The sequence below is a fragment of the Sphaeramia orbicularis genome, chromosome 14 (assembly GCF_902148855.1).
Source record: "Sphaeramia orbicularis chromosome 14, fSphaOr1.1, whole genome shotgun sequence".
Classification (NCBI taxonomy): Eukaryota; Metazoa; Chordata; class Actinopteri; order Kurtiformes; family Apogonidae; genus Sphaeramia; species Sphaeramia orbicularis.
This window is the reverse complement of record NC_043970.1, coordinates 31,810,148-31,825,418: the sequence shown is the minus strand read 5'-3', so window position 1 is coordinate 31,825,418 and position 15,271 is coordinate 31,810,148.

Below are 15,271 nucleotides of genomic sequence, written 5' to 3'. Positions count from 1 at the left end.
ATATTTCTTACAGCCACCCTTGAAATACAAACCTCAACAGCACTGACCACTGTGTAAAGACTTAAAAATAAAATATGGCTGATAGGAAACCGACCAGTGTCAAGTGAATGCAGCCAAACAGTGGATTTGCATGAAGATAATGATGGACCTAAACATTCCCCAGAAGCACAGATGCACTAACAATACTTTTTTTTTTTCCCTTTTTCCTGCTGCGAGATCCAGTCAGTGCTTGTTTTCCTTCAGTCATCAAGCGTTGTAATCTGCGTTTTCCCACCAAAGATATTATTCAGAACGACTACACACTGTAAGTATGATGGAGGAGCGCTTTGGAAAGGTGTAATACCCTGATGCATCTATCTAAATCTCCATAACTGTCGTAGCCTGGGGAGAAGGGAGGTGAAGGGAGTTAGCAGCAGAGGACTCAGTAGGGGAGGTGACAGTGATGAGGCTGAACTCTTGTGTGGAGGTTACGGAGGAAGTCTACCTTCTGAACACGACAGGAAATGCGGGGGCCATGCAGGACCCTTCGTAGCTATCCACAGCACCCCCATACATCTTCATTATTCACAACTCACTATGTCTGATATCTCTATTATGTGGTTTGTGACTGTCGCTGGTTAAAAAGCCAAGCCATTTCTTCCAAATGTTCGTTAGAAAAGTACAACAAAAACAACCCAATTGAAATGTGACTCATTTTATCTACAGCCACGCCACCCACTTTGACTGGGACAGTCCATTTGTGTCTTTCAGTATTTGAAAGCATTTAAATGGCTAGAGAATAACCGTTGCAGAGGGTTTAGCACCGCTATAAATCACTGACCGGATCCATTTTTTAAAATCAGATTTTTGGATGCAGAAAACCCAAAACTTTATTCATTTATGTAATTTTACGTCCCTGCAGTGTGACAGCCTCCCTTTCCCCCTCCTTTTCCGTGCAAGAGAGAAGAAATGTGGTTTTATTACTCATGCAGGCCAAAACATAATGTGTGTTTTCGTCTTATTTCCTTCACAGAAACAGCCTGTGAGAGACACCCCAGGAGACATGTGGAGTCCTGAGACATGGCTTTATAATCAAACACAGGAACCTGGTATTCTGAGTCAGCTGCTACTACCGCTGACAGCTGCAGTGACTCAGTCATTTACAGTAATGGTTTTGCTTTTTTATTTAATACATACACCTTAAAACAGCCGGTCTCTTTGTTTCTCTAAAGTCGCTCTCTCTTTCATCAGACTTTCCTTGATCAGCTGTGATTATATTGATCACGGACAGGATGCTCTGATGTTACTCACCTGGATTCAGTCACTGTGAATCATGACTTTACTGACTTATAAAACTGCTGACTGTAATAAAACCCCTGACTGGATGCCAACAAATTTAGTATTCCTGCAACTGCATAACAGAATCTAGCAAGAAGCCAACAAGAAGAAGTGGTAAAGTGCTGTGATATTACTGATAAGATGCAAAAACTGACTTGAAAATAGCACTGGGTCTTTGTAGGTTAAGTATATTTTTACTTTTTTGGATCTGTACTTAACCCATAAAGACCCAAACAGCCACCGGTGACCAAAAGCATCTACTGATCTAAAATGTTTAATACCTACCAATCCACTAATTCTATCAATACATGTAAATAAGTGTCGTAAAATTCAATTTGTCATCATTTCATGGTCATCAAATATGAGCTATTTGGATGTTCAGACACTCGTAATGAACATGGAAACACCGTCATCTTCTGCAACATTGATTCACCCGTAAAACCCATAGAGTTGGATCAATGACAGTGGATGGAGACACTGGGTTTATGTTCAGTTATTGATATATTTACTGAAAAATTCACTTTTTCCTCAGTTTTCTCTGTTTCTGTTATAATAACATATAGCACAAATATCAAATTTTCACTGAAAACTGAAAAATAGAGAATAATAGTATAATAAATGGTGATAAATTACCAAATAAGTAGCACTGGGTCTTTGGGGGTTAAGTAAAAATAATGATACATACTTTTGATTTTACTTCATTTCCTTTTTTTCTGCAGTTATCTGTACTTTCTACTCTACCAAATTTCTACAACGTATGTTACTCGTTACACTTTATGAATACAATTTCCTCAAAAGCTGGTTGTGTTATGCGTTATTAGGCCGATGTTTTTTGCTTTTTTGCAATCATTGGAACCGAAACTTTGTACTACAATTCACTAGTTCTACAATTAGGTTACATTTGTTTTTCTTGCAGGGCAGTGTAAAGGACTTTGGAAAGCAACTCTTGTTAAACAGAATGTACTGGTGACACACAGTTGATTAAAAAGCTCGGAATGGCACTCATACCTGTACTGCCATATTCTTGAGAGCTCCACCCCACCGTTAGTGTTTGGTTACTGTTGTGTTTTCCTTTTACTGCTCTTAACAGAGCACAATGTTTTGCATAGTTTTGCAAGTAAATACATTATTTAAAGATATATCATGTGTTAATTGGTTTAACTTAGTGGGTAATACCTAGTAGATAACTTATCATCCATAGAATTACACAGAGTATTGCAGAGAGCACACACAATAAGTACACCAGCCTTTTTAACACACATATACTGTATAGTTGCTTGTAATTATTATGAGCATTGACATCGGCAGAGGCATTAGTCAGTATATCCACATTCTTTATCAAAATGACACAGACCAGACACTGACAAAACCCTATTGTGTGAGTACTTTTACTTTTACTTTAACCCATAAAGACCCAGTCCTACTTTTCTGGCAGTTCTTAAATAATGTTTTCTCTGTATTTAACATTTCTTAAGTGATTTAGCACCATTTGTTGTAATATTATCCTCTGCATTTTGTGTAATTTCAGTGCAAATCATGTATTTTTCCCTATATTTAATTATCTGATCATGTCGACATTTATGAAAGCTCAGAGTAAATCTAAAGGTTATTATATCAAAAAGGAGAAAACTGAAGAAAAAGTTACTTTTTCAGCAAATATATCAATAACTGAACATAATCCAAGTGTTTTCATCCACTGTCATTGATCCAACTCCATGGGTTTTACTGGTGAATCAATGTTGTAGAAGATGACAGTGTTTCCACGTTCACTACAGAGCCTCTGAACGTCCAAATGGGTCATATCTGATGACCATGAAAAGATGACAAAGTGTATTTTACAACAATTATTTACATGTATTGATAAGATTACTAGATCAACAGGTATTAAACATTTTAGATCAGTAGATGATTTTGGTCACCAGTGGATGCTTGGGTCTTCATGGGTTAAAGTAAATGTATAAGTACTTACTACTTTTACTTAAGTAAGATTGTTGATGTTGTACGTTTACTTTTACTTGAGTATATATTTTACAGGATATTTGTACTTTCATTAAAGTACTAAGCTTCAGTACTTCCTCCACCACTGACCAGCACCAATTCATTTTACAAAGTGATTAGCAAGGAAACGTTTTGTGATAAGAATGTTGTTGCTATATTTTGTTTTAATCAACTGATTGGGACTCCATCAGGACAAACAATGACATAATCTGACTGTAAGAAAAACTAAATAATTGTGAAAGAAAATGAGTTTGCATTGGATTACATCTAATCAACCAAATGCATTGTACAATCAGAATTTCCCTTAGTGATTGTAATGTATTGGATGAGCCTCGAATAAAAAAATCATATCATAATTAAGTGTTTACAGCGAAAAAAGTAAAAGAAAGTTACAGTCTGATCAACAGATTATAACAAAAGGATCCTACAGTGTGTTGTTTTGCCAGCGTGCCATTCACTCAGATGAGTCAGTGTCTCCTCAGCTGTTGACTAAAATCCTTCAAATGATTACAAAGCGTCCCTGCCAAAGTAACGACTACGGCCCTGGAATCAAATGATTTAAGTGTAAATAATGTGGATATGAGCCACAGTGCTTTTCCCTCCAACTTAATCTAAACAAAGGGTTTAGATTAAGCAAATTTTTCTGTGCCGAGAGAACTTAAGCGGTCCAACGCTTTAAGCTGAGATGACAAGCAGTTGGCTCGTCTCAGTGATAAGCCGGATCCACTTCTCTTCTTGGCCCAAAGCTTCACACAACTGATCTCCCTCTTGCAGTAACTACTCCCTAATTCCGATTTTTTTTTTTTTTTTAACTTCTTTACTTTGCATAGACTCATCTGAAGCTAAGACTTGTCCATCCATGACAGGAAGATGGGGGGGGTTTACTTCTAAATGTCACAGGAGGTTTACGAAGTTTTTGAGCTCTCAGAGTGTGAGAGAGAAAGTTTAGAAACTAACTCTGGATGGAAAATACAACAATATAACGATTATTCATTGTGGATGATTGGAGGTACGTTGGGTTCCTGGGGCTGCAGAATTACCTCATAATAGAATTCACAGGAGACCAGGTTTGGTGAAGACAGAGGAAAATATCATGAATAGACTTGAGGACTAAAACAATAGAAAAAAGTTCCAGGATCTCCCTGATACATTCAACTGAAATGAAGTTTTCACATCAGGCTAATGAGCACACGCAAGACATTAAAAACTTTTCTTGGAAAGACAGAGACCTCCGTATTTTCCACACCCTCAGAGTATGGTGTGGATTGATTTTAACTCAGTTATTCCCTATATACCAAAGTCTGAACCTTAAATGTATTTAGAAAGTATAATCAGCATCTCTGACATTAACCTAGAAAGACCCAGCACTACTTTTGTGTCACTTCCCAAATTAATTTTTCTCTCTATTTAACTTTTCTTACATGATTTATCACCATTTATGATAATATTATCCTCTGTATTTAGCTTCTTTTTTTTTTTTTCAGTGTAATTAGGTATTTTCCTTGACTCCCACCCCCTCCAACACACACTCACTGCACTAAGGAGCTCCATCAGTGACAGGATGAGACACCCAAAGTGTGTGAAGGAGAGGTATCGCAGGTCTTTCCTTCCTGCAGTGGTCAGGTTCCACAACAAAAACTGCTCCAAATAACTCTGTGCAATAGACTGTGCAATAAATCGTATCCCTGTTACACCTGTAGCATGATCAACATATGCAGAACTGTAAATAGTATATATAGCTTTTTCGATTTGTCTTTGTTCTTTGATTTTGCACTTCTTCTGCTCTTGTGTGCTTTTCTTGTGTGCTTTGTTGCTATAACCTGGAATTTCCTCTTGTGGGACAAACAAAGGCATCTTATCTTATCTTGTCTTGTCTTGTCTTATTTATTCCATTGATCATGTAGATGTTCATTAACCTCCTGAGACATAGGAAAGTACAAGTTTTGGCTTCTCTGGCTTTTTTAAAAAATAAATAACTGCCTATATTGGAAATATTACAATGCAACAGTTTTTTCAGATACATTTTTTAGCATTTTTTTAGAATGTCCTTTGCGGTGGACAGTTGTTTGTTTTTTTGTTTTTTTGTATAAAGGTGGATGTGGACAGAAAACCCATAGCTGGGTTGTAGGAGGTTAAAGCTGAGAGTAAATTCAATCGTTACTATATCCGAAACAGAGAAAGCTGAAGAAAAGCTGACTTTTTCAACAAAATCTATCATTAATTGAACATAAAACGACTGTCTTTATCCACTGTCATTGATCCAACTCCATGGGTTTTACTGGTGAATCAATGTTATAGAAGATGACGGTGTTTCCACGGTAACTACAGTGCCTCTGAACATCCAAAGGGGTCCTATCTGATGATCATGAAAAGATAAAAAACTGTATTTTACACCAATTGTTAACCTGGATTGATGTATTAAACAGTTTACATCAGTAGGTGCTTTTAGTCGACGGTGGCTGTTTGGGTCTTTATGGGTTAATATTAGGTCATGTAAGCCTAACTCAGTGTTTCAGAGAGCAGCGAGATTGTGTTTTAAAGTTTTCCACCAGTCATTCATTGAGAAAACACATCCACTATCACACAATATCCTAACATAACAACCAAGAATTTTTTTGTCGAACCAACTGGGTTTGTTATACAATACTTTATAATATTTACAACAATCAAAAATGTGCTATATCTGTTATTTTAATCTTCCCATGCGGTCAGATTGGCTGTTTAGAATCTTTTAATAGATGATGTGTTGAAATATGTGTGGAAAACAGAAAGAGAATAAACATGGCTTTTCATAATTTCAAGATTTCCTTGATTTGATTCACATTGGTGGATCTAAAATCCATCTGTATAGACTGAGAACAGTGTCATTGTATAAAAGTTTCCATTTTAGGTCTGTTTAGGAAAACCCACCAAATTTCAGAAGGGTGTTTTTACAGCTTTCAAATGTCAGATTGGGTCAAATTGGACCGCAAACACTATTCATTCATTTATTTTCTAAAACTGCCTTAGCCTCAGGAGGATCGTAGGCGTCCTGGAGTGTATCCCAGTTACTACTGAGCAAAGGTGGGGTACACCCTGGACATGTCACCGGTTCATTGTAGGGCTGAGTACTAACCAGGCTGCATACTAGTTCGTTTCTGAGACCAGATGTAAGGGTTAAAATACTAGCATATATCAAACATTTAGAATATAATTACAGATATTCCACCTAAAATATCAGAGTAATTTGCTTCTATGAATGAGTTCATTATGGAGTAAAATTACTTAAATAGGGACTTTCAGAGAACACAGTGATGTTGGAACATACTTTGTGCTTATGCATGAGGCCAAAATGCAAAACAACAAGTAGATTCTCCGACACTGGATATTTCTGCTGATTTGCTCTGCTTTTATTAACTTTTTTTGAAGGTTTTGATGCATGACATTTTTCATGGGAGTAAAATGCAGACACATAATCTGGGTGGAATGAGATTCTAACCCTACGACTAAAGCTTGTCGTTATTGTTTTTAAAATCTGATCTTTCCTGACAGTGAGGGGTCAGTGACGGTGGGAAAACATCAGGTGTATTTGTTAAAAGCAGAGCCAAAGGGAACAATTCTGTTAAGTGCGGGTTTTTTTATGGACAAAGTGAAAGATTAAATTTTGCTTTGACTCAAAGTCTATCAATCCATCAATCATAAATCAGGGTAATGGCTCATAATATGGAACATATTTTGCCTCCGTCACAATCATAATTGTTCCCTTTAAAGGATTGGGAATGCTGCTTTGTTTGTAGTATTGAAATCAAATAGTTTTGTAGTAGTGTTCCTTTCCCTTGCTGCCTTTGGTGTTAGTTTAACCTTTCTGATTGAGGGCCAAGAGTGTTTTCTTAAGTTTGGTATCTCTGTCAGACCTTTGGCTCACATCTTGGACATGAATGAAGGGGCAGGGAAGGACTACATCTGGGAGACGGAATCAAAAACAGAGATGGAGGATACTGTGGTAGTGGACAGAGGGGGAATAGAAAAAGTAGACACAATAACATAGAAGGACCGCTAGACTAATAATAAAGAATGAAACTCAAATATATCTAAACGGGAAGTGGGGAATCCAAACCTTGCTGTGAACTGCGAGCCTAAGCTGCTGCTGACATTCTTATAATCCTCACTGACTAAAAGGCTGACAGGCCGTCGGACCACAACCAGCTCTCCCGCTGCCGTCGCCTACTGTAGAAACACAGAGAAAGTTAGACAGGAAGGAGTGAAAAGTAAAGGGGATGAGAGCGCAAGAAGTATGGAGTCCATTAGGACTTCTGCAGAGCAGGGAAGATTGAATAATCCTGGCACTCGCTCATTCAGCTTCCCTCCCTTTTCCTCTGTATGTTCCAACTGGGTGCCATCCACACAACCTCTGAACCTCATCCTAGTAACCATGTCCCATAATTCATGCAAATAAAGAATTACTAACTAGAAAAGCACTCCACCCTGCTTAATGTATTGGCCAACACCACAACCTGTGCAGGATTGAATGGCTCATTCAGACACAGACCATGAAATCATGAATAAATGGGTAACAATGCTTCAGAAACCTTGACGTCAGTGTTTGTCAGAAAATCTCTTTGTACTTTTAAGGTCTGGTATTGATTTTTTCTTTCTTTCTTTTTTTTTTTTTTTTTTTAGAACACCGCTATAATTTAGAGCTTCTTTTGAGTCAAAATAGTTAAACTGTTTTAATACATGTTTGGTTTATCCACCAAATATTCACATTTCACATGACAGACTAAATGGAAATGGGTTTTAGTCCACGTCCAAGTTCATACTCTGAACAACAATGTGTGAGATTACATGTGCTTATGTGAACATTGTGTTGGAGAGTGTTTTATGGAAGAAGCCAGTCATGTGTTGACGTTAGCTAATACCACTATTAAGCTTACAGCTGTCTGGATTGCCTACGTACACGATAACATCCTGTACACTGGTTTCTAGGTAAAGGACTGAAATGTTGTTTTTTTTTCTCCGGTGAAAACCTTTACATTCCCTTCCAAGTTCTTTATCTCCTTTCTTCTCCTCCTCACAGCGGCAACATTGCACATTAGCTACTGTTGCCTTAGAAATGGATTTCGCTCATGTCAACAAACAACCAACACATCACAGACTCCAACACAAACATCGCATAAGCATAAAAGTATGTATCACATGATCATTAACACGACAGACTGCAAACAATTTAATTATTCCTTGTTTTGTCCTCTCCTTCTTTGTAGGTAGCAGAATACTGTTCTTCAAAAACACAAAAAACATGACAGGCTGTCCTAGAGTCAGTATTTAATTTGTCTGTCATGGGCTACTGTAGAAACATAGCAGTGTAAAAACCCCTAAGGGTGAAAAGTGAGGCCAATCCAGACGTATCAAAATTTGCAATACATAAATTTGCAATAAATTGACATTTCCAAATACATTGTCTTTTTGGAGTCATAGTCCACAGAACCCTATGTTAACATCTTTCCCCTGAAATAAACATGTTTATAGCCTGGTCAAAAAACAGCAGTGGTCTTTAAAGTTAATTTCTCTTCGTGTGACGTCTGAACAGGGGGTGAATTTTTATAGACTACCTTAACTATTTACATTATATTACACCAAAAAGTGATAGATAGATAGATAGATAGATAGATAGATAGATAGATAGATAGATAGATAGATAGATAGATAGATAGATAGATAGATAGATAGATAGATAGATAGATAGATAGATAGATAGATAGATAGATAGATAGGTGGGTGGACGGACGGACTTTATTTATCCCAAACTGGGAAATTACAGTGTAGCAGTAACATGGCATACATTCAATAATAATATAAAACCACAGAAAACATGAGTAAAGACAAATATACATAAGAGCAAACTCTATACACTGCATTATGCATTGTTGCACTGTTATACATATTATGCAGAACAAATGGAGTGTTCCTGTCATTAACAGGTGTGTGTTGTCTGTGTCTGCTGTGCTGTGTATATTTTCCTGCCACAGGGTCTTGTTTACTGAATAAAACCCATTTTTCACTCTAAATTAACCCTTTCATGTATGAATTATGAGAACCTTAATCAAGATTTTTTTTTTTCCTGAGTGTTTTTATTCCTCTTTAGGCGTGGAAAAAAACATGCCTACAGAAAATTTTCTTGTAAATCTATTTTTCATGGAGTTGCAAAAATGTCGACTCAGCTTGACACAAGAAACATATATTTACAGATATACTGTGTGAAAACTATGAAATAAAAACATTTTAATGCAGCTAATCTGATGTTTTCTTGCATTTTAACATACACTAATACCAGTCATTACTCACTTCATGGAGATAATATGCAAAAAAAACAACTTTTGTTTTTAAAAAACCCTGTTAATTACAATCTAATAACAATACCAAGCAATTGATTTACTCAAACTTGTTACTGCAGATCAGGTTTATCAAGTAATGGTATGAATTACAGTGTATGGGATGATGCATAAGCGTCCACTGTGTTGGCTGATATGGAACTAAAACAAAATCCATGAATATACAAGAGAACAGCTGTAGAATAGCTGTCCACTGTAGTGACCACTATGCATGAAAGGGTTAAACTCTGACAGGCAGGAGTTAAACTAATATGATGATCAGTGGATTCTATCATGAACTTTACTGTCACTTTTTTACAATAATGAATGTAACTTAGTTCCATTGACTGATGTTAGTGTTGATTCTCATTGAATGGTATGTCAGCTCACCTGCTATTTAGCTCAAGTGTCTGTAACTAGTGTGTTTATACATTTAACAACTTTGACATTATTGCTATTAAATACAGCTGTAGGTGTTCACTTTAACGAAGTAGATGAAATGACTTGATAGTTTTTAATTTCATCCCTTGGTCTTTTCCAACTCCCCCCACTTGTTCCCATAAAACCAACATGGTGACACATCACAAGGCTTCAGAACTACAGTTCCCAAACCAATGGGTGACGTCACAGAAAGTTAATCGGCTATTTATATAGTCTATGTGTGGACTTCATGGAGGTAACCCAGTTTTGGGAAACGACGCTTCATTGTAGAGTCATTTCCTGAATCGGTCTCTCATGGATTTCTCGACTGTCCCGCCCCTTTAGGAGGTTAGAGGAAGATTATGACCCATTCAATCCAATGGGAAAAGAAAACATGATTTATAGATTTTTACTGATTCTTTCGCAAAGTCACCTGAGTATAAGCTGGGCTGATTTTTGACAAGGCAAAAATCTTCTGAACTTTCTGATATCAAAATGACATTTCTCAGACATACATGAGGAGAAAACTAATTTTGTTTGATGTTTCATCTCATTCTCTTGCAAGATCTTGTAGCAAACAAATTCATCCAAAGGAGGTAAAAACAAGCAGGAAAACAATGCAAGTGATGAATTTGAAAAAAATAGTTCTGATATGCATGTATTATTATTGTATTTACACCTTTCTGATACACTTTCAATCATCCATATGATGTTCTCAACCCACTCAGGAAACAGGAAGTGTGCAATCTCATTTTATATCATTGTTGAAGAGTACACTGCATCATCTTTGTTGACAGAGCATATTTGCAACTTGCTTCATCTGTAAATATACACAGCTTTATAAAGTAACTAAAACCCAATAGTCACTATTGTCCTGCGATAATCCACCAATTAAATTATATCATCTTTTTTTTGGGGGGGGGTGGGGGTGGGGGTTCTTACCATTGTTGGTATGTAATTATTGCTGTTCTTTACCACTTGTGGTATTGCAGTTTTTTGTTTTTACCAATGTTGGTATATAATTATTATCATGTAAATTGACGGTTAACTCTTACCTGTGGTAACACCACCAGGAATGTACATTGTTTCTATTTTTTTTTACACACATTTTGGTTACGCAATGTAAATACTGTCAAATGAATTTATTCTAATTTGGTATAGGCCTTTTTTGTTTTATTTTGTTCATTGTTCTGGCTCGAAGTCAAAGGACAGGGGTGAGTATTTAAAAGTTATTATATTAAGTTATTTGAAGATGAGAATGGGGGTGGGATTAAATAAGTTTTTCTTCTTCCCACTCCTTTTCGAGTATAAATGAATTATTCATTTATTTATTTATTTTGGAATTTTGAATTTGCATGTATTCCATGAATGCTCGAAATAAACAAACAAATGAAATCTTTTAGCAAATAGATCCCCCTAAATCCTACACACTGCACTTCCCAGAGCAGTTTTTATATTTCCCTTCTTTCCAGAGGTACTTTCAATACTCTGAAAGCCAACAAAGTGACTGACTGAACATACACTGAAATGTTTAGGCTTTCAACAGCGTATCTGACACCTGCACAGTCTCACATGGAAGTGTTCAGGAGCCGTACGGAAATTAGCATTTCTTAAGAACACAGCATTTTTCAGAGTTCATTCTGCAGTTCAGTGACTAATTGCGCTGCATTAAAATTGAAAGAACATTTTTTTTTTTTTTTTTAGCATTTCATACTTGATTAATGATGCTATTTTTAAACAATGGACAAACAATGTCCAGCAAATGAGTCAAAATGCCAAAAGCTAACCTGAGCCAAATTTTTAGATATTTATGTAATTTCATGCTGATTAACAACGTAGCAAGAGATCAAATTCTAACCTTTCTATTTTGGCTCTGAAACATGGAATCTGATTCTATCTTCAAGTCATGATAAATATCCTGTTTTGTTCAACAATAGTCTGTCTTGTCATCTCTGCCCTCCATTTTCTCTTCTCCTACAGTGTGAAGTATGACTGACACCGGCGAGGAAGCCCCGTAACGCAAGGTCAGCACAAATGAGAACCAGGCTCATACTGACTCAGCTGGCTCCTTTCTCCTGTCACTTTTTCTCTGCTCGACGCCATAAAAAAAAAAAAAAGAAAAAAAAAAGTGAAACCTCCCTAAAAATAGCAAACCAGAGCCATGGAGCCAAAGAACCTCTGTGACTGTTTTTCTTCCGTGAATCCATTGGGTCACGCAAGTGGATTCATGGAGGGAAAGTGGCACGACACAAAAGGGAGGCAAAATTCTGCACAGCGTCTTTAGAGGGAATATAAACCATCCAGAGCTAAAGGTAAATGGTAAATTTATGGTTTCTCAAAAAAGCTCAGCGGCACGTTCACAGCAAATGCACACGCTCCCATAGATCTCAGACGTGATGTAATGATGTCCAGTCACGTCAGTTGTGGTAAATATACCTTAGTTTTCCATTGTGCAACTCTTTGTGCGTATCAAACCGACTGAATCATGTTCAATCACACCCTGACAACACACACACACACAATTCCCTAACAACACAATGAAAAACAAAATATTTTCCTGTGCCAGCGGAGATAACAACTGATAAACAGCATGAAAATGGATCCTGGTACCAGAGCTCCTGTTGTGAACCTTTGAATGTCAGTGTGTGAAGATGTATGCGTTCATGGTTCGCCTTAGGGCGCCTGATATCAGAGAGGGGGCTCTGATTCACTTGGGTCTCCGTGACCCTGAAGACAGGAGATGTCTAAGCCAAATTCAACAGCAGAAGTCTATAGTTCTAGGACTCTGTTCAAAGCCATTTCAGGGTGAATAGGACAATACTGATTATTAAATTGAGATAGTTTTACCTAGCCTCGCATGGTAAACTCAGATGCTTGCTGCTCAAATGCTAAATGAGGAGTAATCACCTGATATCTAACACAAAAACACTGAGTTACTGAAATTCAAATGGATATTTTGAGGTAAATGACAAAGCACAGTTTGTAATAATTGGATTGTATTTTGAATAATGCCCTTAAGTAAATATCTAAAACCCTTCCATTTCATATTTCATTTTTACCTCAGTAATTAATATGATGCAACAAGTCATTTAATTCTAGCTGATGCAGTGAGTAAAATCCAAGGTTATTATCGAAAACTAACGAAATGACAAAAACTAGACTTGAAAAAAACATTTTCGTTAACTGAAATAAATAAAAAATTATAATTAGAAGAAAAAAATTATAATTAACTGAAACTGTATTGTGTGCTTACAAAACTAACTAAAACATATGAAAACATGGATAAAATTCCGTTTGTTTTTGTTTTCATCTTTGTCAATGTGAAATCGATTTATTTCGCTCGAGCAATTTTAGCTGGCGACAACACATTCAGTGGAACTCTAAAGGTTTCTGAAAACCTGACTGTAACTCTCAGAACAGTGTTTTAAATTGACTATCATTTTTTTTTCTTTTGCTGCTTCTCACTCTCTGTGTCCTGACCTACATTCACATTACTATGAAAACAGTATCAACTGGCGTATTAGTGTCCATTTCTCCTCCTTTTCAACATCTGCATATATTCATACACTCATTCATGTAAGAATTATCATCATTTATCAAGTTAAACTGATGAAAATCAGTACAAAACGCACCTGGAACTGCAACACAGGCCAAATCTAATATAATGTTTAGAACTTTGATTTCCAGAAAGTCCAGCTGTAGATTTTCCCAACCAGCTGGAAAGAAAACACGGTCTCTACAAAGTGTGCTTTCATGGAATGTTTTGTCAATATTTGACATTTGTGGAGAATAAGATTTATAAAACAGTATAACGGTATTTCTCCAAAGTCTTAACCTCAATTCCAAACTCAAGGGATGGCTCTTCTGGCATTTACCATTAAACAAATTCGACAGGCTGTCTATGTGATTCTCTCCAGATGATCAAATGTTACTTCTTGATTTATACTTCTGTGCAAAGAGAACAGCATGAACGGAAAAGGCCAGGTGGTAACAGAAGGTGGAGTAAGAATAGTTGTTATTCAGTTTAAATATGCAAAATGACTGGTGTAGGTGAACAGGTGAACTTGATTTAAAGCCAGAATCGTCTACAAACCTGTTCATCTTTTACGCTGAATGTGACTGTTGCTCTAAGTCACAGGTGTCAAACATGCGGCCTGGGGGCCAAAACCGGCCCGCCAAAGATCCCAATCCGGTCCATGGGATGAATTTGCGAAGTGCAAGTTAGGGCATCAAACTCAAAAATAATATCATAATAACCTATAAATAATAACAACACCAATTTTTTCTCTGTGATTTAGTGCAAAAAACATTCAATTATGAAAATGTTTACATTAACAAACTATCCTTTAACAATAAAATGTGAATAACCTGAACAAATATGAACAACCTGAAATGTCTAAAGAAAATTAAGTGCAATTTTAACTATATTCTGCCTGTTACTAAATGTTTTTTGTATTTGTAGATCTGGCCTGTAATGCATATGTATAAATGATAAGCAGAAGCATAATATTGATAAAATTGTACTTATATTTCTTTACAAATTTCATGTTTTTCAGGTTATTCACATCCTTTTTGTTTCGATGGTTTGTAAACGTAAAATATTGGCATAATTTAATGTCATTTTTTGCACTCAAACAATTTGGAGTTGTCATTATTTATTGGCTATCATGCTGTTATTGTACTGGTCCGGCCCACTTCAGATTAAATTGGTCTGAATGTGGCCCCCGGAAGAAAATGAGTTTGACACCCCTGCTCTAAGTTGTTTCTTACAAAGACCATCACAGTATCATTTATGTCCACGTTTCTTCTAAATATCACATGATGTCAAATGATAGATGCTTTTGAGTGGATTACACCTTTCCAATTAACCGCCATTTTAATTGCAACATCTATAAAAGAGGCATTTCTTCCAACATTATTTTTACTTAAACTATGACAATGATTTCATATTTCTTAGGCTTACAACTCCTTCAAACTCCTCCAGGGTATAGACTTCTGCTCCAGACAGATTTCTCCCAGATTTTTCATCTGAACAACCTGCCAAGTATGTGCCTGTAGGAGCTGGATGTGGGCCAATATCAGCTGGGGAGATTGTTGTGGGCCTTGCGTGTCATTGTGTAGTAGTAGTCTCTGTGTGTGTTAGTGTGTGTACATTTGTGTGCGAATGATTATTTGGAGTTGTAAGG